Genomic DNA, 21,340 nt, shown 5'->3' on the forward strand with positions numbered 1-21,340 from the left:
ACATAAAAAAGAAAATCCCAAATCATTTTCTGCAGAATATATTGGGAGTCTAGCTATCTGGCTGCACTTTAGCCAAACAAGGTTTCCTTAAAGTAAATCAAGCCTTGATTGAGTTCTGCTTCAAATTTTTCAAATGAGTGCTTCAACTTATTACGACTTCTCTTTTACTTTTATGACTATTAGCCGTATCCCTTTCACATTTCCTGTAATAACCAGATCCCAGATAACAGAGGGTACCTTTTGCATTTAAAAATAATCATTTTCTAACACTTGTAGTTAAAGAAAACATTTCTACCTCACCCACACGTGGCATCTTTTTAAAAAACAGAAGCGTTGATAAACAATTGAATATTGTATACCCTGGATTTAAACATTTAAAATATACTGTGCATGTGGATAAGGTAGCAATGTTTGCTTTAAATACAAGTATTGGAAAAACAATTTTTAGAATAAAATTTTAACTAGTATAAAAATTGATGAAATAATTGAATAATATTATCCCAAAGTTAGCTCTCAGTGGAGAATTTTAAATGGGAGTTCATTAATATCTTGCTAACTATCAATAATGTAAATGCTGAGTTTATGGCTTGGCTTCATGATTAGAAATTGTCTTGTTCTTTTATTATATTTTTAGATTGAATTGGATATAGGCTATTACCTTATAAAGGGTTACAAAAGAAAACGAATTCTGGACAAATATTCATCTAGATGCCTTTAATTATATTTCATATGATCATTTTGCCCCTGTACTAAAACATTTCCTTTTTGAGGAGTATTCAATTCCCTTTATTTGTATTCAGAACTCCTTTGAATCTTTGGGGGTGATCCCAAATGGCAGGAAGAAGAAAAAGAAAAGTTATTTATAGCTTGTTCATGACTTTTATCAATGTTCCATTTTGATTTCTGATTACTTTCCCCTGGAAAATATATCTAGATACCTTACCAATATCTTTAATGAATCTAAAGCTGTACCATTTGTGTTGCTACAAAATAATTTCAAAAAGTTATTCAAACTTTCGTCCGCAGTCAGATCTTAACTTGTGGTCCTCCAGCCTGCTCTTGATCTGTCTGAGTAATCTTGTAGATTTCTATTACATCATCATCATTTAAGAAATATTTTGTGGACCGGGAGTGGTGGCTCACGCCTTTAATTCCAGCACTTTTGGAGACCAAGGTGGGCGGATCACTTGAGGCCAGGAGTTTGAGACGAGCCTGGCCAACATGGTGAAACCCCATCTTTACTAAAAATACAAAAATTATCCAGGTGTGGTGGTGTGTGCCTGTAATCCCAGCTACTCGGGAGGTTGAGGCAGGAAAATCGCTTGAATCCAGGAGGCGGAAGTTGCAGTGAGCCGAGATCGCGCCATTGCACTCCAGCCTGGGTTACAGAGCAAGACTTCATCTCAAAAAACAAAACAAAACAAATTAATATTTTTTGAAGCTTAATTATACCTGACATTGTAAAAAACACATGTTAGAGAATATAGCACTTGTTCTTAGAGTCACAAAACTGTCAAGGGAGGATTTAGCAAACATTTTACGGTTCCACCATTGAGAAATTTATCTTTTATTTGGGAAGATAAACTGTATTGGCATGCAACAAAAATCAAGACATTATATAGTGAAGGACTAAATTGTGTACCACATAAAAATGAAGGAAAAGAAACAACCAAGGGAATTGTATTGGCATAGGTAGGAAATGAATTGAAGCTTGATGACAGTTTAGGGTTTGAACTGACACAGAAGAAGGACAATATTCCAAAGGGCTGTAAGATATTCATGTTTCATGGTATGAGAAGAGGTAAATTAGGAACTAGCTAGTGGGGATGAGAGTCACCTCTGATCTGAACATGTTTAAAACAATGGTGAGACATGCACCATTAGATGTTCTCTGGAGAACTGAAAATGTGATACTGGATCTCTGGAGATAGGTCAACCCTGGAAATCAAAGAATTTGGAACAATCCATGCTACACTGGTTTAGCTAAATTTCAAAATTGTCCAAAAAAGAGAAGGTTGTAGCGAGAAAAAGAAAAGAATGGAAATCCAAAAATTAAGAAGCTTTTTATTTAAAGCTTTGGGTAATATTTAAGAATGACATTTACCTGGGAATATTAATAATGAATCTTTCTCAGGTTTTTCCCCAACTTTAGACATTGTTACATTCAATGATTGTTAAGATTCTGCTCTGGGCAAGACATTTGACTGAGTACTTCCGGGCTTCCCAGAAGAGGAAACAATACTTAATTTTGATCTTTAGTAGTTTGAAGTCTAGTCAGTAGCTGGAGATCAAATATATGAGCTCTACACGAAGGATTTGGCAGAAAAGGTTACTGTTAAATTCAGAGAAGATTCTAGGAGCACAGTACATAGAAAAGAGATTGCATGGGATGAAAATATTGATACAAAAACCTCTTTACTCGAAAGCCCAAAGAAGAAATATAAATTTGGATCAACCTTTTTGGGTGCCATTTTCACTATCACCTAAACATAGAGTGGCCAAATCTCTTTTTGACTTACAGAGATTTTCGGATGGATAAGACTTCTGTTTAACAACAAAAAAAAGCCTCCATGAGTCTGGAGTCATCTATATTCAGTTCTGTTGTTTTTATACCCATAACTTAATAGAAATAAATAAATCAGCAAACAGGAGTTGAGTGCCTTTTGTGTGTTTAGCAATGGATTAGATTATTTGAATGATGCCAATAGAAATATGTAAGCTCCCTTATATAGTTAAGAGTCATATCAAGTATTTGTTATCAGCAAACCCTTAGAAACCAGAATTATACCTTAATTTAAGTTACAAGTAAGTAATGAGCTGCAGATAGACTTTCAGTTAAAATTAATAGTCTGAATACCACATGACTGTTAGTTCTCAATGCCAAAAACGTCATCCATTGTATAAGATTATTTTTAGCAATACCAGCAAAGTACTTTATAATTCCTAAATGCATGGATGACGTTATGAAAGCAACAACACATTAAATACTAAGCACTCTAATAAAGCAAGTAGAACTAAAGCATACTGATCACATTTGTAAGTGACTTAATATTGTCTATTATTATTAAATTATATATTATTAAAGATTATTAAAGATGAACAAATTAAGACTTAGAGAGGGTTCTTGATTTGCTTCAGGTCATACAGCTAATTACTGGCAAAACTGCAGAGAGAAGTTAAATTTCCTAACTCTGAAATCAGGTTCTTTTCCACCATGGTTCACTGCCTCTTGAAGGCTATGGAGCATATTAAATGAAAGCCTTTAAAAATTTGACTACATCATACTGTCCTTGAGAATCATGTCATGCTTAATAAATTCAAAATGAACAGAAAGTACATTTGCATTTTTGGCTTCAAAAATTAGAAAGTTAATACAAGTGTGTGAATACTTTCAAAATTATGACTTTTATTCTTCCTAACATATAGGTAGAAGATATATATGTGTGTGTTATATAATATCCGTATATTTCACAGTGAGAGAGAAACATGTAAAGACAAATAAGAGTATTTTTTGAAGTTTAAATTAGATGACTGACCAGTTGACAGGCAATGTGCTCTTATTTATGTTAGCCTTTATTTCTTAATTTATTTGAGCAACCGAAGTCTGAAAGAGCTCAAGGCTGGATGCTTCCTTTCTATAAATTACATCTCTTAAAACGTACAAATGCAAGCATGAGTCACTAGCTACAGAATTCCAGCTTTAATCCATTATGTCATTTTTACAAGGAAACCAGTGACCTTCATGTGGTTTTTAAGGACACTGTCTCTGTGATCTACAGACTATGTGAAAGGTGAAATCATAACATGAACAATCAAACAAGCTCAATGGCATGATCTAAAAGGTAAAAAATAAAGTGCATTTTATAGATTGAAATCTGTTTACCTCTGTGATTATTTTTCCATGAGTCGTTTGCATATGTGCCTTGCATATATTGTATTGATTTGAAGTTAAACTGACACATTCACATATGTTACAATCACAATTTAAATAGTTAACTTTCACTGAGGTGTGCACAAAGGAACGGTGATGAGAAGGAAAGTACATAGCCCACAACGATCCTCAATGTATGTTTTGATAGGTAGTTTGAATTTTCTATTTACTCAAACTTATGTTAGTAATTTTTAAACTATAGTATTACTGAAGTTGTTATTTATATATACCATTCTATCTAGTAAATATAGAACAGAATCTCGGAGATAGGAGGAAGTCCAAGAAAGAAATCATGGGCACTTCTAATGAAAAGGAAAGAGAAAGGGAAAGGAATCAACAAATATTGAGCCCCAACCATATCCTACTCAGTGCATGTTGCAAAGTACATATATTATCTCATGCAATTCTCACAACAACTGTAAGAAAAAGGAAACGGAAACAGACAGGTTAAGTCATGTGCCGAAACACACAGCTAATAAAGCGTTGAGCCAAGATTCAAACCCAGGTCTGTCTAATTACAAAGGTTGTGTGCTCTTTTTCAATAGCACCTTGATTAACAGCATTAAGGTTTAAAAATATGTCAAATACCCATGCACAACAACATGCTCTCAGTATAGTATTTACTTAATCATTTACAATGTTTTCAAGGAACTAAATGGAAGACATGTCAGGAGACATCAATCATACATCACCTTCTACAAATTAGGAATGTGTGTATTTTCAAATATCTCATTTCATTTTTAGAGGTGAAAGATAGCTATTTACTAATAGAAATAAAGATGGAAAAAGTATGCAAAATGCTATCTAATGATAATAATTGGCAATGAAATAGGAAAATAAAAGGTGAATCACAATATTTAAAAAAATTAAAAATATTTTAAAATATCACCTTAAGAACCACATTTACTGGGAAATAAAAGGCAGTTATAATAACACAGGAAACATTTTGACTGCATATTCCATGAAATTACTACTGTCTTTATACTTTTGTAGCATAATAAGTGTTCTATTTTAATCTAATTTCATATATAATAGTCATGTATTTTTATAATTTAACAAGTTCAAACCTAAACATAGCACTTGCATTTTAAATGCAAAGTATATATAAGATCCAATTTTAAGGATCCATTTTATGCATTCTTTAACTTTAAAATGTTGTCTTCTGTCATATAACTTCAGATTGATAACATATTTTGCATTGATTTTTTTCTTTAATTTTTGCCGTGAAGCTTGTCATTTCAAGTTTAGTAAATATTATGACTAGATTTTTTTAATAAAGATAAAGCATACCAAACAAATCTACCTGCTATCTAAGAGTATTTTAAGAATCAATTTCCAAATACTATTCAGAGCAAAATCTATAGAATATCCGGAAACTATCACTAGTTTTTTAACTCATTTCTGAATTCATTAGCTTTTAAATTGTTTTTTTTTTTTTTTTTTTTTTTTTTTTAGGAAAATCACTAGTGGTCTATATGCTGGTACAATTTAAGCAAGAAGACAGTTGAGAGGAAGCGATAGGTTTGCAAATCAAGGAGCAAAATTGCCCCAAATAACTTTTAATTAATATCAACTGTGAGTAGAGAAGTTAAAATGTTTGCCCATGATAAAGAAGGTATGGAGTTTCTTATTCTTGGCCATTTATTGGATACTGAAAGACTTGACATTTTCCTCACCAAAGAAATTACTAGGACCTATGGTACAACATTAAGATCAATGATGAAAAAGAATCATCCCCAACGGGAGAGTTTGCATTATTCTGATTATACACAAGCATTGACTATTTGCTGATGTGAGAAAGGGTCAATATAAAAATTGATCTTTGAATGTATCTTATTCAATTTTTTAATATTTCAAAGTGCTTCAGTTGTTTGGCATATTTGTCATATCTTTCATTTTTTGTAATGTCCTGCTCCAGCTTCCACATCACTATAAAATGTTAATGCATTTTTCATACACATACAGAGCATCAGGATTTAGGATTATTATTTTTAAATTAAAATCTGAGGCTGGGCATGGTGGCTCACACCTGTAATCCCAGCAGTTTGGGAGGCCAAGGTGGGCGGATCACCTGAGGTCAGGAGTTCAAGACCAGGCTGGCCAACTTGGTGAAAGCCCGTCTCTACTAAAAATAAAAAAAATTAGCTGGGCATGGTGGTGTGTGCCTGTAATCCCAGCTACTTAGGAGGCTGAGGCAGGAGAATCGCTGGAACTGGGAGGCGGAGGCTGCAATGAGCCAAGATGATGCCACTGCACTCCAGCCTGGGCAGCAGAAAGAGACTCCATCTCAAAAAAAAAATCTGGTCTTTCATGAATCTTACATGTATAAAATGTTTACACTTCTATTATGTAAAATTAATGCATTCCCCCAATGGATTTTATAACGATACAGTCAGTTCCTCTTGCAAAGGGGAACTTTTCATAACTCCCCTACTGTTTCATTAAAATTGAGGTTTAATGTGATCCTGTGTTCTCACATTTGAAAATCTATCTGCGTTTTCATTTGAAGTACTGGCTTTAACCCCGAATCACTTTTAACGGTTTTATCGACCTGTAATTCACATACTATCTAATTTGCCCATTTTAATGTGTAGAATTCAGTGATTTTGAGGATACTCAGAGTTGTAAAATCATCATCACAATTTAGAGTATTTCCATCACCCCCTAAAGTAATCCTATACTCATTTACAATCACTCCTCATACTTCTTCAACCCTCATCATCAGGCAACCAGAAATCCTCTTTTTGTCTCTGTAGATTTGCTTTTTCTGAGAACCTGGAAACTTTTAACAGATGTACTTGCTGGGTATGTCAGAGAAGTTGCTTGAGATTAAGAAGGGTTGGCAAACAAAATAGAATTTGTTGTTAGATTTAGGCAATAGGGTCTCGATTTATTTGGCTAAGTTCTTAATTTCTTCACACTTCTGAAATGAAAGTAATAAAATTTTGTCTCTGAGCTTCTGTCATCCTTACTTTTGCTATTCAATTTTATTTTAGTATTGCAAAATCAATAAAAAGGAAGTCATCCTCCAAGTACTCCTCTTCACAATAAATTGATTCAGAAAAACTAAGTTTCAAACTCAGGAAAGTTAAATTTCTAGTCCGTTTCTTTCATTTTTTTCCTGTTCCGTACAATCAAGATTTGCCAAACAAAACTATCCTTTCCAGAGAAGAGGCAGTTACCTCAAGAAACTTTTGTATACGTGCTATTTGCAGTTGAATGTCATAAGAAGCAGTTGATTGAAGTGTGCCATCTGTTTCTTTTCTAAATCTCTACTATGCAAGACACTTCTTTAAAAATTACATTTATTCAGAGGATTTTTATGAAATAATATTGCCTGTCATTCTAATTGGCTCTGAATACTTCTCTTGCAATAGTGGTGTAGCATAACACATTAGTAGGAACTTTCAGTTGGTGTGCATTTTGGCCACTAACATCACTAATAAAAAAAAAGTACATAAAATCAGAATACAGAAACTGGGGCTTTCTACATAAAATCTGATTTTTTATTAGTATTGAATATGCTTCCCATTAAAACGATAAATCTGATATGTATTATTTAATATACTACCCATTAAACAATAAATTTCATAACACCTAATAAAATATGAAAATAAGTCCTATTAATTACATCCTCAAATACATATTTTAATATTTTTCTGAAATACATATGCTCTTTACACACTAGAATATAATTGTTTTCATTACCTGAGTTGTGCTAAATGTGAAGTGGTGGGAGATGCACCATTCTGTATTTAAAAGATTTCTCCCATGTTTTTTTCTGTTGTAATTACTCTTTTGGTTGACCACGTTCGTTTGGACTTCTGATCGTTGTTCCAAGCATCCACTCCATTGCTCTATTTGACATGACACAGTGAGTTTAAAAGATAGTATCGTGTTAGATAAAGATTGAAGTTTTAAATAATACATGATAACTTGAAAGGGAAGTTAAGAAAATTTAAATTAATAAATAAAGAGGATGAGGCAAGGGGATATGTATGTTTGCTTTAAATAGTCTATGAATAAGACTTAGTGAAAGAAGAAAAAATAGTTTTGAACAAAGAAAGCATGGAAGATATAGAAAACGAGCAGAGCATACTGTATGTTTCCATTTTCATGAACTTACAGAACTGGCAAAAATAACCTACAGTGGTAGAAGTCAAAAAGTAGTTGCCTGGAACTTGGAAGATGGTGACTACAAAGAAGCAGGAGAATGGAAATGTTTTGTTTCCATCAGAGTGACAATTACACGGGTGTAAACATTCATCGAAACTGGTCAAGCTCTACATTTAAAATATGCACACATTAGTATATGTAAATTATACTCATTAAGGTAGATTCCTTAAAAAGTCAAAGTAGGCAGCAAAGGGTACCATTCAGTCCCTTTGTCCCTTTGTGGTCCTGTTTTAATACTGAATGGAAGACAACTCCTTTCTTTTTAAATGGGCATGAATATCCATGAATATCGAAAAGAGTACATTAAGCTCTTTACAATGCCTGCATTTTCTCATCCTGCTCAGGATTGACTACTGGCATTTTAATGCACAGTAATGTGGGCATTTCTCTGATAGACATTCCAATTTAAATGCCTAGTTTTTCCGTATTATTTCAACTGAAGGAGAAATAAGACAGCAAACTTATCTATTAAATCTTCACAGGGTTCTTATGACTTTTAAAGCATAACTTTGAATTGAAACTACTATTTTATATTATCTTTTCTCAGAGTGGGCTGAAAACAAACTAGCAATAATTTTTGTAGGAAAAGTAGGATAAAGTCTGTCTTGAATAATCACAAAATCACACTTAATGTCACCTCATAAATCAGTTATAAATAGTGTCAGAGGTAATAGAATTGCACATGTGAAATTTAAAAGTTTTCTATGCACAATTTTTGTAGAATGGAATGGCATGCTGTTTGGATTAATATGTAGATCAAGGTTATGGTCAGGCATATCTGTTTTCTATCTAGAGTCACTCGCCTACAAAGAGAAAAAAAATCAGTCACTGTGGAAATCTAAAAAATAATACTTTGGTAAGATGGAGAGAAACGTGAAATGACAGGACGTTAATAATAAAATATATCTCAAATTTACGTATAATTAGCTGAGAGGAAAAAAATGGGAAAGGAGAGTGGATGGTAGATGCAAAATGTTAATATAAAGAATGTCGTGATCAGCAGGAAGGGAAGAAGCAAGTGAGGCTAAAGAGAAAAAAATTGACCTCACTCAAAGTACTTCATATTTTTGCAAAATTAATTAAAATTTTAGAAATCGACACTAAAACGTTAGAGACCTCAGAAAACATTTTCAGTTGATAGGTCTTGGAGAAATTTTTTTTTTTAAAGAATATCTGATTGGATACTTTTTAATGACGGAGCAGTAATGTTTTATTGCAAAGTATCTCAATCCTCCCCCAAGGGGGAAAAAACCTCAAAAAAAATAAATCCTTCGTGAATAAATAGCATAATTACAATCATAGCTCACATTGTTCTGACTGCAATAGTCACAATTCGCCACTAGGGGGCGGTAATTCCTTTCTTAGCAGTCCTCGGTCCACAACCTTTTCATTCCCTCCCAGGGTACTTGAACAGTTAGGTGAAATTAAGTGGGAGCTTCGACAGGTATAACAGGTCATTAATGTGTGTTGAGATGATCTCATGCGTTTCTGCAATGCAATGTATAATTCTTATTGCATAGAATAATAACTTGGCCACCAGCTTCCTCACTAAGCATGGAGTATTATCATTGCTCCAAGATTGCTATTAATTTTGTACATATTAGGTAAAATCATTTTACCTTCCTTTTTCCCAGGAAATTATTTTTATTTACTATGAGTCTCCTACTGTTTCATGAAAATTGAAGGTTAATGTGATCACGTGTTCTTGCATAGTCATTTCAATAAATCTTTGCTGTGAAAGAGGCAAAAAAAAAATGTTGGTTCAAATTTATAAATACTAAATGTATTTTCTGAAATGTAGATTAAGACAGCAAAGTTTTAATCCAAGTTGTTTTTCACTCATTTGAAGTTAGAACTATTTTTTACTTTCATAAGGAATAAAAATGTTGGTATAGTACATTGTATCTTGCATGATGTAAGGGGTAGTCATTAAATTATTTAAATGCGGCTGTAACATTTATTGAATATTTTATATTATGCTTCAAATATGTTAACTTATGTTGATAAATTTATGAGCTAACAAAAGGTCTTATCCTCAATATAATAATTAACATTTCCTATGTATTTCTCATAACTTTAATGATCTTTACATCACTCCATTTTACTTACTAGGCTGAGTGCAATAGTTAGCTTTATATTTTTAAAAATAATCCCTGCATTTAAAACTTTTTTTGGTTATGTTTTATGTGTTTGGGGAAATTTTTGATTTTTAAAACATGTCAAATATTAACGTCCTTGCACCAAATTTATTTGTCCTACTGCAAAAATATAGCTGGCTAATATTTGTTTCTGTCTTCTTTTTGCATTCCAGAATAAATACTGGCAACTGATGCTCTTACAATAATTAATACAGAAAGGGTGGTTTTCAAATGTTGTTTCCCCTTCCAGAGTCTAATATTGTTTTAGTATCTGTGGATGAAATACTATTTACTCCTGCTCTGTAATTGTTCTATGTGAAATGTTTCAACTTGACATTTGACTTAGAATCTTGCTGATTCATTTAGAATTCTTAACTAATATTTAATTTCGTCTTTAGCAGAAGGACGAACACTGACTTGCCTGTTATAGAAATGGGGTCCGGATCCACACCCCGAGAGAGGGTTCTTGGATCTTGTACAAGAAATAATTCAGGGCAAGTCTGTAAAGTGAAAGCAGGGTTATCAGGAAAGTAAAGGAATAAAGAATGGCTACTCCATAGAAAGAGCAGCCCCGAGGGCTGCTGGGTTTTTTTTTTATTTTTTATTTATTATTATTATTTTTTTTGAGACAGAGTCTTGCTCTGTCACCCAGGCTGGAGTGCAGCAGCCGAGCTCGGCTCACTGCAACTTCCACCTCCCTGGTTCAAGCAATTCTGCCTGCCTCAGCCTCCCCAGTAGCTGGGATTATAGGTGCCCACCACCACACCTGGCTAATTTTTGTATTTTTTAGTAGAGACGGGGTTTGACCATGTTGGCTAGGTTGGTCTTGACCCCCTGACCTCAAGTGATCCGCCCACCTCGGCCTCCCAAAGTGCTGGGATTACAGGTGTGAGCCACTGCGCCCTGTCCTGGTTGCCCATTTTTATGGTTATTTACTGATGATATGCTAAACGAGGGGTGAATTATTCATGCCTCCTCTTTTTAGACCTTGTCAGGTTACTTCCTGATGTTGCCGTGGCATTTGTAAACTGTCATGGCACTGGTGGGAGTATAGCAGTGAGGATGACCAGAGGTCATTCTCATGGCCATCTTGGTTTTGGTGGGTTTTAGCTGGGTTCTTTACTGCAACCTGTTTTATTAACAAGGTCTTTATGATCTGTATCTTGTGCTGACTTCCTGTCTCATCCTGTGACTTAGAATGCCTCAACTGTCTGGGAGTGCAGCCCAGTAGATCTCAACCTCATTTTACCCAGCCCCTATTTACGATGGAGATGCTCTAATTCAAATGCCTCTGACATACCCGCTGTACTAATATTTTGTTGTTTTAAATTCGTTTTATATAAATGAAACTTCTTTCTTCTGAAGTTTATAGGTATCAGCCTTACTACTTTTCCGTCATTCATTATATGTGAATGGTATATGTACTCTGTGTAGCACCTTACTTATGGAGTTCTTACTGCATTTTTCTCAATGTTTGCTTTTAGGGTTATCAGCTAACACCCGCGAGCATCTATAACATAGGCCAACCGACGTCATCCTTCAAAAATAATTGTAAGTATACACATAAGCGTGCCTCAATACTCTTATTTTGAAATTATATTCAACTATTATATTAAGGTGATTCCTATTATTTTGCTAGTGTAGACCTACCCATGAACTAGTAAAACATATGCCATTAAGGGCCGAACATGTTTGAAAAAGAATATTATGTAATTGGTAAATGGCATTTTAATGCAACCTGAAAAAAAAAAACTCAGTTTATTTTATTACTAAGTAATGTATGATGCAGACCCCTTACCAAACCATTAACCTCCACTCCACATTTATAGTAAATAAGTATAAAGTATGATAGTATAAATTGGGACAATTAGGTTAGTGAAGTTCAATTTTCTTCTTCAATGACAAACTCTTGTTTTTTTGTTTTTTCTTTTTTGTTTGTTTGTTTGTTTTGAGGTGGAGTCTCACTCTGTTGCCCAGGCTGGAGTGCAGTGGTGCAATCTCAGCTCACTGCAATTTCCGCCTTCTGGGTTCAAGTGATTCTCTTGCCTCAGCCTCCTCGGTAGCTGGGATTACAGGTGCACGCCACCACACCAGGCTAATTTTTGTATTTTTAGTAGAGACAGGGTTTCACCATGTTGGGCAAGCTAGTCTCGAACTCCTGACCTCAGGTGATCCGCCCACCTCGGCATCCCAAAGTGCTGGGATTACAGGCATGAGCCCCCAAGCCAAGCCTACTTTCAGTGATAAACTCTTATATCCATGATTGGAGTGTAGGAAATCTAGCTGTTGTTTCCTATGACAAATTTTAGAAAGCATAGCTCTTCAAAATACTCTCAATGGATGCACTTAAAAATCTCAGCAGGAGAGGAAGGGAGCAGAGAATTTTGTTTCTCAAAAGGGAGTATCCGTTATAAATGTTGAAAAACGCAGATCCGGATAATGGAACACTCTACATTCTATAGATGTCCACAGCATGATTATTTGATTGGGTAAATATATCACAAGTTAAACATGGTGGATTTAAATTGGATTCCTTATTTTAGACTCCAGACTGCATAGGGACTTCTCAATTAAATTTCTGATTGTTCTCATAATCATATACAAATATTTAATACCACAAAATGTTTTTAGAATGATAGTTTTGGAGGAAGAACTGATACAATGGTATAGGTTAAATCGTTTTTGACAGTAAAATTTTAACAAAAATTTTTAGTATGACATTAATATATACACATTAGATAAAAGAAGTGAAAAGTCGAAGTCTGTCAAAATTCGAAAGAGGATAGGGATAGAATAAGGTTGGGAATGTCTGCTGCACATGTTATTAATGATCAAAAATAAAAGAAATAAGAAAACAGTGATTTTACATCAAGACAGTTGCATCAAAATGGCTGCATTAAAATGTACCCTTTGTCAGAATAGCCAATTGTTCTGTTTTATTCAACTACTCACCACTTAAGATGATGGCAAAGGTAACTTTCTTTGATGTGTATTGAAAAGAGTTCTTGATGTTATCAACAGCTTTCCAGAGGGGGAGAAAAAATCATAAGGGACATTCAAAAAGTATAAAATGTAAAATTTTAAAGAACCCCCACAGCAGTCCTGAAAGAACACAGAAAGTCACTCATTCTAAGTGTTTGTGAAGATCCAAGTTTGCTTGCAGATATTTTCACTGCGTTGGTGAAATAGGTTAACCTGGACATGCAGGTAAGTTTCTACTCTCAGGCTTCAAACAACATTCACACAAGACTATCTCACAAATATCATTGGCATGGTAAGCCTTGTCTGGTAGTAAAGACCAAGGTCAGCCTTACTAGAATGTGAAGTTCACCAATTTCATCTTTATTGTCTTCTTTTCAATGCTATTCTGTCCTTACCATGTTGTTTTTCTACCTCTATGTGCCAAATATTCACAACTCTATAGTGAGTACTCCTTGCTTCTCTCCCAGGCCTCTTTGTACATACACCTGTTGACACTTTGCTCTTATCCAGCTATTAATTAGAGAAGATTTGATACACAAATTCGTCATAATGTGGCAATACCTTACAAGTCCTACCCCATCTAGAGGGAGGCATGGTTTAACAATGTGGTTCCCATAACTGAATCCCTTGATGAGCTAAAGGGGAAAATAAGTCTCAAATCTCATCATGTAGGTATGTAAGGCCTTTGCCTACTTCACTTCTCTGTAAGGCTGTCTTTGTCAGGGCATATCAATGACATGAAAAAGATATGTACAATATATTTATTATAGAAGGTTGGAGCTTGATTATTTATAGTAAATAATGTTGGTGTTGTTAAATATATTAATTCTTACTGTAAATAGAAGAGTACCAAGAGTTTTGTTATAATGTGTATACATCCACAGCCTGATATTCTTTGGGTTTTTTTTTTTTTTTTTTAATCTCTGGGTTCTTGGTGATTTCTTTGGCTATTTTATTTTTATTTTTATTTATTTATTCGTTTTTGAAATGGAATCTTGCTCTGTCTCCCAGGCTGGAGTGCAGTGGTGTGATCTCAACTCACTGCAACCTCCGCCTTCTGGGTTCAAGTGATTCTCCTGCCTCAGCCTCTTGGGTAGCTGGGATTACAGGCGCCCACCACCACGCCCGGCTAATTTTTGTACTTTTAGTAGAGACGGGGCTTTCACCATGTTTGTCAGGCTGGTCTTGAACTCCTGACCTCAAGTGATCTAACAGCCTCGGTCTCCCAAATTGTTGGAATTACAGACATAAGCCACTATGCCCAGCCATCTGTGGTTATTTTAAGCTACATAATTCAATAAATCTTAAAAAGAAATTTGTCTCCACTATCATTTGAACTTAGTAATACCTTCTGTAAAGCCTTACTTGTGCTACCTATTCTACTGTGATATAGATGTACATATATATTTATATCACAGTCAAAGTAACAATTTAGGTAATGTATTCAATGTCTCCTGTGAAATTAATCAGTTGGACAACTGTGCTTCTCCTGAGTTGGATAAGGTTTGTAATAGCAGTATCAAAAGTAAACATTATTTTTTTCTGTAAAACCACATCAACATTTCAAGTTATTCACTTAAAAGGTTAATGTAATGAAGAAACAGTGCACATACATTGGTTCTACATTGTCAAAACATGATTTATAATTGTCACTCTCTTGACACTTACATTAACGATTTAGGAATTTTTACCTTTCAATTATGTGGTTTTTTGTTACTACAAATAAATGCAAGTTCAATTAACAGAATCTGTTTTCCATATGAGTTCTCTAATATAGAACTGAGTATCTACTGCAAAGTTATTTACTCTAGGTTACCAAATTACTTTAAGAAAAACATAAATAGGCTGGTCATGGTGGCTCATGCCTGTAATCCCAGCAGCTTGAAAAGTCAAGGTGAGAGGATTGCTTGAGCCCAGGAGTTCATGACCAGTCTGGGCAGTGTAGTGAGACTCCCATCTCTACGAAAAATTTAAAAATTAGCCAGGCATGATAGTGCAAACCTGTAGTTCTAGCTATCCAGGAAGCTGAAGTGGGAGAATTGCTTGAGCCCAGGAAGTCAAGGGTGCAGTGATCTGTGATTGCACCACTACATACATTCCATGCTGGGTGATAAAGCAAGATCCTGTCTCAAAAAAAAAGAAGAAGAAGAAAAACAGAAATACAAAAATAGACCATAACAAATAGCAAATATTGCTTACATTGATAGACAATTGCATCATTTCACTTTGCAGTTTGTTGTAGTTATCTGTTTTATTCACAAATATTTTAATTTCACGTCTTTGATTTAAAAATGAAATATATTTTACTATTCATCAGTTCTTCATTTGGTTGTTGTAAATAATGTATAATCAAATGCCTGTATCAACAAGTCAAACATATTCTGTAAATATATACACCTGCTATGTACCCACAAAAACTAAAAACTAAAAAATAACTTATGAAAGGAGCAGAGAATTGAGTGCGTTAAGTAACAATAATTTGTTCTATGTATAGTAAATGCATTTTATATCACTTACAGGAACTAACATGGTGTATTGCACATAATATGCATTCAATAATATATTCATTAATTGGTTTAATAATAACTATCAATATTATCATGACAAAATAACAGCATGTCTAGAAGAGAGGTACTCAATCAGGAATGCATTTTAGTAAATGAGCATACACATTTAAAGCACAGGAAAACCTGAGCTTTATATTTCCACATTCTGCACAGCTTTTGCTTTTGCTAATCAAAAATTTAAGTGATCCTTTATAATTATCAGTTGAAGTCAAAACACATAGGATTAACTAAGTACTTAAAGAACTGATTATCGTAATTAATAATCTAACTTAGCCAACTGATAACTGTTAAGACTATCTGCCACACAAATTTTTCACTCAATAGTCTGTGCCAAAATTCAACAAGACTAACAACATAATTTAGCATGCGTCCTTTCTAAGATACCGCAACTTTCGTGAAATAAGTGAAAATTACCTTGTTTTGGAAAGGAAGGTAGCCAAATGTTATCAAGGTAGTTTCAGAGTTACATGTTCATCCATATTAGATAACAACAGTAAAATAATTTTATATGTATGTTTTCTGGTTTTCAACATATGTCTTTCAAAAATCGGATTGATTTTTTAAATTATACATTTTCAAAACATTAATATCTTCTTAAATATAAAATATAGGTATGACTTAAGCAACTGTACCAAGTAAATTAATACATGTCCTATAAGAGGATATTATGATTAAAGAGATTACGACACAAGAATATTGATTTTTATTTCACTATTTGAAAATGTGTATTAGTCTTAGCTTCAGTTCATATGACTCTAATTTAAACGTAGCATAGATCTTTCAAAAAAAATACAGACATTTTAATTGTGTGGAAGCTTTTATATGCTGTGTGAAGTGACTATTTGCATATTACATCATGTTTCAATTGCATTTTGCTCTTATTTAAAAATGATTTTTCCTCCAGCAAATTAAACATATGGCCCAGACAAGTAGTACATTGTGTACATAAAATTTCTAACAATTCCTTTCTGAGACTGCCACTGTGTAGATCTAAGTACAGTTGTCCACGTAACAAGTCCTTAGAGATACTAATAAACTAATACTAAAGTAATAATGAACTTTAGTATTAGTGTAATGTTATCTATTAAAATATGAAAACCAAATCATATATGTGTGGTATATCCATTAAATATATACATAAATTAATCTCTATATAATTATTTGTGCTCTCATAAAGTATTCTCAGTGACTTCATAGGGTTTTAATTGTGTAAGAAAGTACTCTCAATGCGTTACAAGTTTCTTAGCATCACAGGGAATTGCATTGTTATTCAGATAGTTGGATTAACAAGAAACTGAGTCATCCTTGAATGGCTTCCTCTCCCTTATACCCCGTGATAAATTTATTACTAACTCCAGTCAACTCCAGTCAGTTTTAATTCCTAAATATCTTCACTCCATTTCTACAAACATCATACCAGTTTGGCTTTCCATCATCTCTTTAGTATTAGAATGACCCTCTAACTAGTTCTCCCAATTACACATTTGCACTCCCCAATCCATTCTCCCAATTCTTATTGCTCCTAGGAAGACAACCTGTTTATAAAAGACAACCTGATCTGGCTCCTCTTCTGCATCATATATTCCCTCATCCCCCTCATGAATAGTTAGGCCCTACTGATCTACTTTCAGTTCCTTGAGCACATGATCTCTCTGATCACAGGGCCTTGCCAGAAATTGTGCCTTCTGTTGTTAATACTAACTTGCGTTCCCCATCTCTCCTAATACTTACATCACCAGTTACACCAGTTAACTCCTATATAAGCCATCAAAACACGAGCTCAAAGTCATTTTTTTTTCTGGGATCAGGGAAGACTTCCTGCCCACCATATCCCCTAACACAAGGTGAGCATTCTGTTATATACCCTAATAGATAACATCATGTACCTTCCATCATAGCAATTATTACAGTTGATAATTATACACTTATTTTTGTGATTCCTTGAGGATTCCTATATCCTCCACTAGATGTTAATTAACTCCATGAAGTCAGGAACAGTATTGCTTTTGCTCAATATTGTATTCTTAGCATCTAACACACTACCAAGGCTATACCAATGAATTAATAAATATTTGTTGACTGGATAACTGAATAAATAAATAGGTATTATTTATGAAAAAGTCATTTGTATAATTTTTGGTGATGGTTGCTCTGTGACTGTTGAATTGCAAAGGATATTTTTCTACCTTCCCCCCAGTGGCAGCTGTAAATATTGCAGCCTGGTGAAAAATGAGAAGTCTCAGTAACTAAGACCTTAACAAAGGGTTGTATATGTGAGCTATCAACTCATAACTGACAGCAGTAAAAGGACTGCTGTGATTTTAAGTGTAATGTTATCTATACAAGCAGGCGACACTTATAAATGGCTAACACCACATTTGCATTATTGAACAGTCCAGCAAAAATTTTAAGTAAGTTTCACTTGCCCTGTTTCATGCAGCAAGAGGTTCACATTCACATTTTAAGATCTCAGATAATCAAATTATATCACTGCTATGCTTTATTAAATAAGCAAACTCAAATGTATGTCAAATGAGTTATAGCATAATTTATAAAGTTTTAATATTGCTAATAGGGCTTATATTTCACACTATATATATGAATACATGTAATACAGTATGAATATATTGCCTGAATATATGACTATATGGAATATATATATATTGAATATATATGAATATAATTGAAATATGGTGTTAGTAAATGAATAGCTTGCTGAGTGATATAATTCTTAGTTCATATATTCTCCTGGCTAAACTTTCTTGTTTCTGCTTTAATATTACATTATACTTTATATGTGTTACACGGAATTGCACTCAGCGATTTTGCAATGACCCAAATTTGCCTTAAATTCCATATATCTACCATAACTCATACATTTTATTATCCTGGTCATGTTTCTGTTTTTTCATCTGCTAAAAGATTGATGATTTTAAGACAACATGATGAATGCTAGACTAGTGCAGTCAGGCTGAGGAGGAATCTGAGTTCTACATTTTGTTTTTTTTTTTTTTTTTTGGCAGAGGAGTCTTGCTGTATTACCCAGGCTGGAGTGCAGTGGCACGATCTTAACCTCACTGCAAACTCTGCCTCCTGGGTTCAGATGATCCTCCTGCTTCAGTCTCCCACGTAGCTGGGACTATAGGCATGCACCACCTTGCCTGGCTAATTTTTGTATTTTTAGTAGAGACAAGGTTTTACCATGTTGGCAAGGATGGTCTCAAACTCCTGACCTCAAGTGATCCACCTGTCTCGGCCTCCCAAAGTGTTGGAATTACAGGCATGAGCCATGGCGCCTGGCCTGAGATTCTGCATTTTTAACCAGCTCCCAGATTTCCATGGACTACACTTGGAGTCACAAGGTAATGAATCAGGGGATGTGAAACTTTTGAAAAGAGCTAGATGATAAATACTTTGGATATGGGAATCATGTAGGCTCTGTTGCAACTACTCAGCTCTGCCATTGTAGCTTGAAGACAGCCACAGACAACATATGAATGAATGAGTGGGTCTGGGTTCCAATGAAATTTTATGAACACTGGAATTTGAATTTCCTATAAGTTTCTCATATCATGATATATTATTTATCTTTTAATATTTTTCAACTGTATAAAAACATATACATCATTCTTACCTTGTAGGCCATACAAAAACAGTCTGTTGTTTGCCAACCACCCTGCTATGGTATAAGATGCCAATAGATAACTGTTGTAGAGGCTGGAGTGGAGGTAGAGTGTGACAGGATAGGCTTTGTAGAAAGGATTACAGTTGAGCTAGGACTTGAAGAAGGAAGGCTTTTCCTGGGCAGACAAGTAGGAGAAAGTGAAAGACAAAGATATAAGCCAGCAACAGCATTAGTGTGTTCTCCGAACTGAAAGCATTGGATTGTGGCCTGAGAAGAACAAGCCCTTCTAGGTTGAGAAGGCTCAATGAAAGGGTGGTCCCTTAAATGCATGTCTAAATAGTTTTAAACTTTAATGAGTAGTCGTGTCAGGTGAGCATGCAGAATGAGCATGGGGGATGCTATTAAGTTCGACCTTTTAGAACTTCAGATCAAGAGAGGACTGGACCACTGGGAGGGAGAAAGAATAGAAATGACTGAGGAAACCAGGAAAAACTGCACTTGAAAGGCCAAGACTCTTTGAAAGTGACTACAAAATGTTCTCAAATGCAAACTTTGTGGAAGCATTTATATAAATGATGGGGGCTTGCAAATTTCTTGGTGAAATGGGAAATATGTGTCATATAGCCAGACAGAGCAAGCCTGTCAAGCTGTTTTTCCATTGCTACAGAGCACACGGCAGATTAAAAAGGGAAGCTAAGAACTGAGGATTGAAGATTTGAAAAATTGTCTCCCCAGATGTCTCAGTGTCTGACTGACTGTGCTGATAAGCTACAGAGTAGGAATACATGCTGAGAGGTAAAATGAGCATATGGGTTTTATAAAAGATGTTTCTATTAGTTCTCTGGTGGTGGCAGTGAAGTGAGATAATGAAATATTACAAAAAAACACCAGAGCTGAGAATTATGAAAAATGGGATACCAAATACAAAATTAACAAAATCCAGTGCCTTTGGAAACTCTCTTCTCCCAATTATTTTTCTATTTCCTATCTAGTTCTCACCCATTTCCCCACAGGATGCTGTCCAGTTGTTGTGGAGGTATGTTTCATTGGAATAGTTAAGATTTGCTGAGAAACTACTATATAAAAAGCATGATTAATAAAAAAACTCATAATCCAATAAATGCTGAATTTTACTACCATTTGACAGATGAGGAAAGAGAGGCTTGGAAGCCTATTTTATTTATCCAGATCTCCTCCAAAATAGGCAATACATCTGCCAGTAGATGTGGCTTACCTATAACCCCTGGTAAAAAAAAAAAAAAAAAAAGTGAGAAGCAGAGCAAAGAGAGAATTTCCGCTTTTCCACAATAAGGGAATGCTAGTTAATCTTCCGGATGTACAGGGAAGATTTGTCTCTGGCTTTGTTCAAATCAGAAACAATTACCTAAAAGTTTTGGTCACAGTATTTTAGGTAATTTTTAAATACTGGCTAACAATGAGAGGAAAGGCAGTAGGGTTTTATTAATGGAAGTTAGAAAGGGAAGCAAATATAGACACAGTAAACTTAATAGGGTTTAAAAAAAATTCAAAGGACCTGTGATCAGATTTCCCACCAAACAAGAGAGATGTTAAGTATCATTATAAACGATCATGTATGGAGCATCTGCTCCATGCCAGGCACTACTGGACAGTGTACAAACTGTGTCCTTTAATTTTCACAACTTCCAATGACAGTGGTTATTATTACCTATATTTAACATATGAGGCCTAGGGGCTTAAGTGAGTTATCCACAGTCCCCTGAGTCCTATAGGTTTCTATTGTGTCAATCTGGTGATATTAAGTACCTACCACATACCAGATGTTAAACAAATGTTAACTATTGTTTTCTTGCTAGTATTGTCATTATTATAACTGACATTTACTTAAAACTCTTCCAAGCCTTACTTACCTTAATCATAACATGAAAGTCAACACAAAATA

At 34.4% G+C, this 21,340-nt stretch overlaps 1 protein-coding gene across 2 annotated transcripts in view; it reads left to right on the top strand.

The window, feature by feature from the left end:
- HTR2C (5-hydroxytryptamine receptor 2C) overlaps positions 1–21,340 on the top strand; it is a 294,885-nt gene that overhangs the window by 12,330 nt on the left and 261,215 nt on the right. For both annotated transcript variants that reach the window (XM_005594406.4, XM_005594407.5), the window contains exon 2: positions 11,730–11,796. The gene's annotated coding sequence lies outside the window, so the exon portion shown is untranslated. The remainder of the gene's footprint in view (positions 1–11,729; positions 11,797–21,340) is intronic.

Source organism: Macaca fascicularis, chromosome X (genome assembly GCF_037993035.2).
Source record: "Macaca fascicularis isolate 582-1 chromosome X, T2T-MFA8v1.1".
In the NCBI taxonomy this organism is placed as follows: domain Eukaryota; kingdom Metazoa; phylum Chordata; class Mammalia; order Primates; family Cercopithecidae; genus Macaca; species Macaca fascicularis.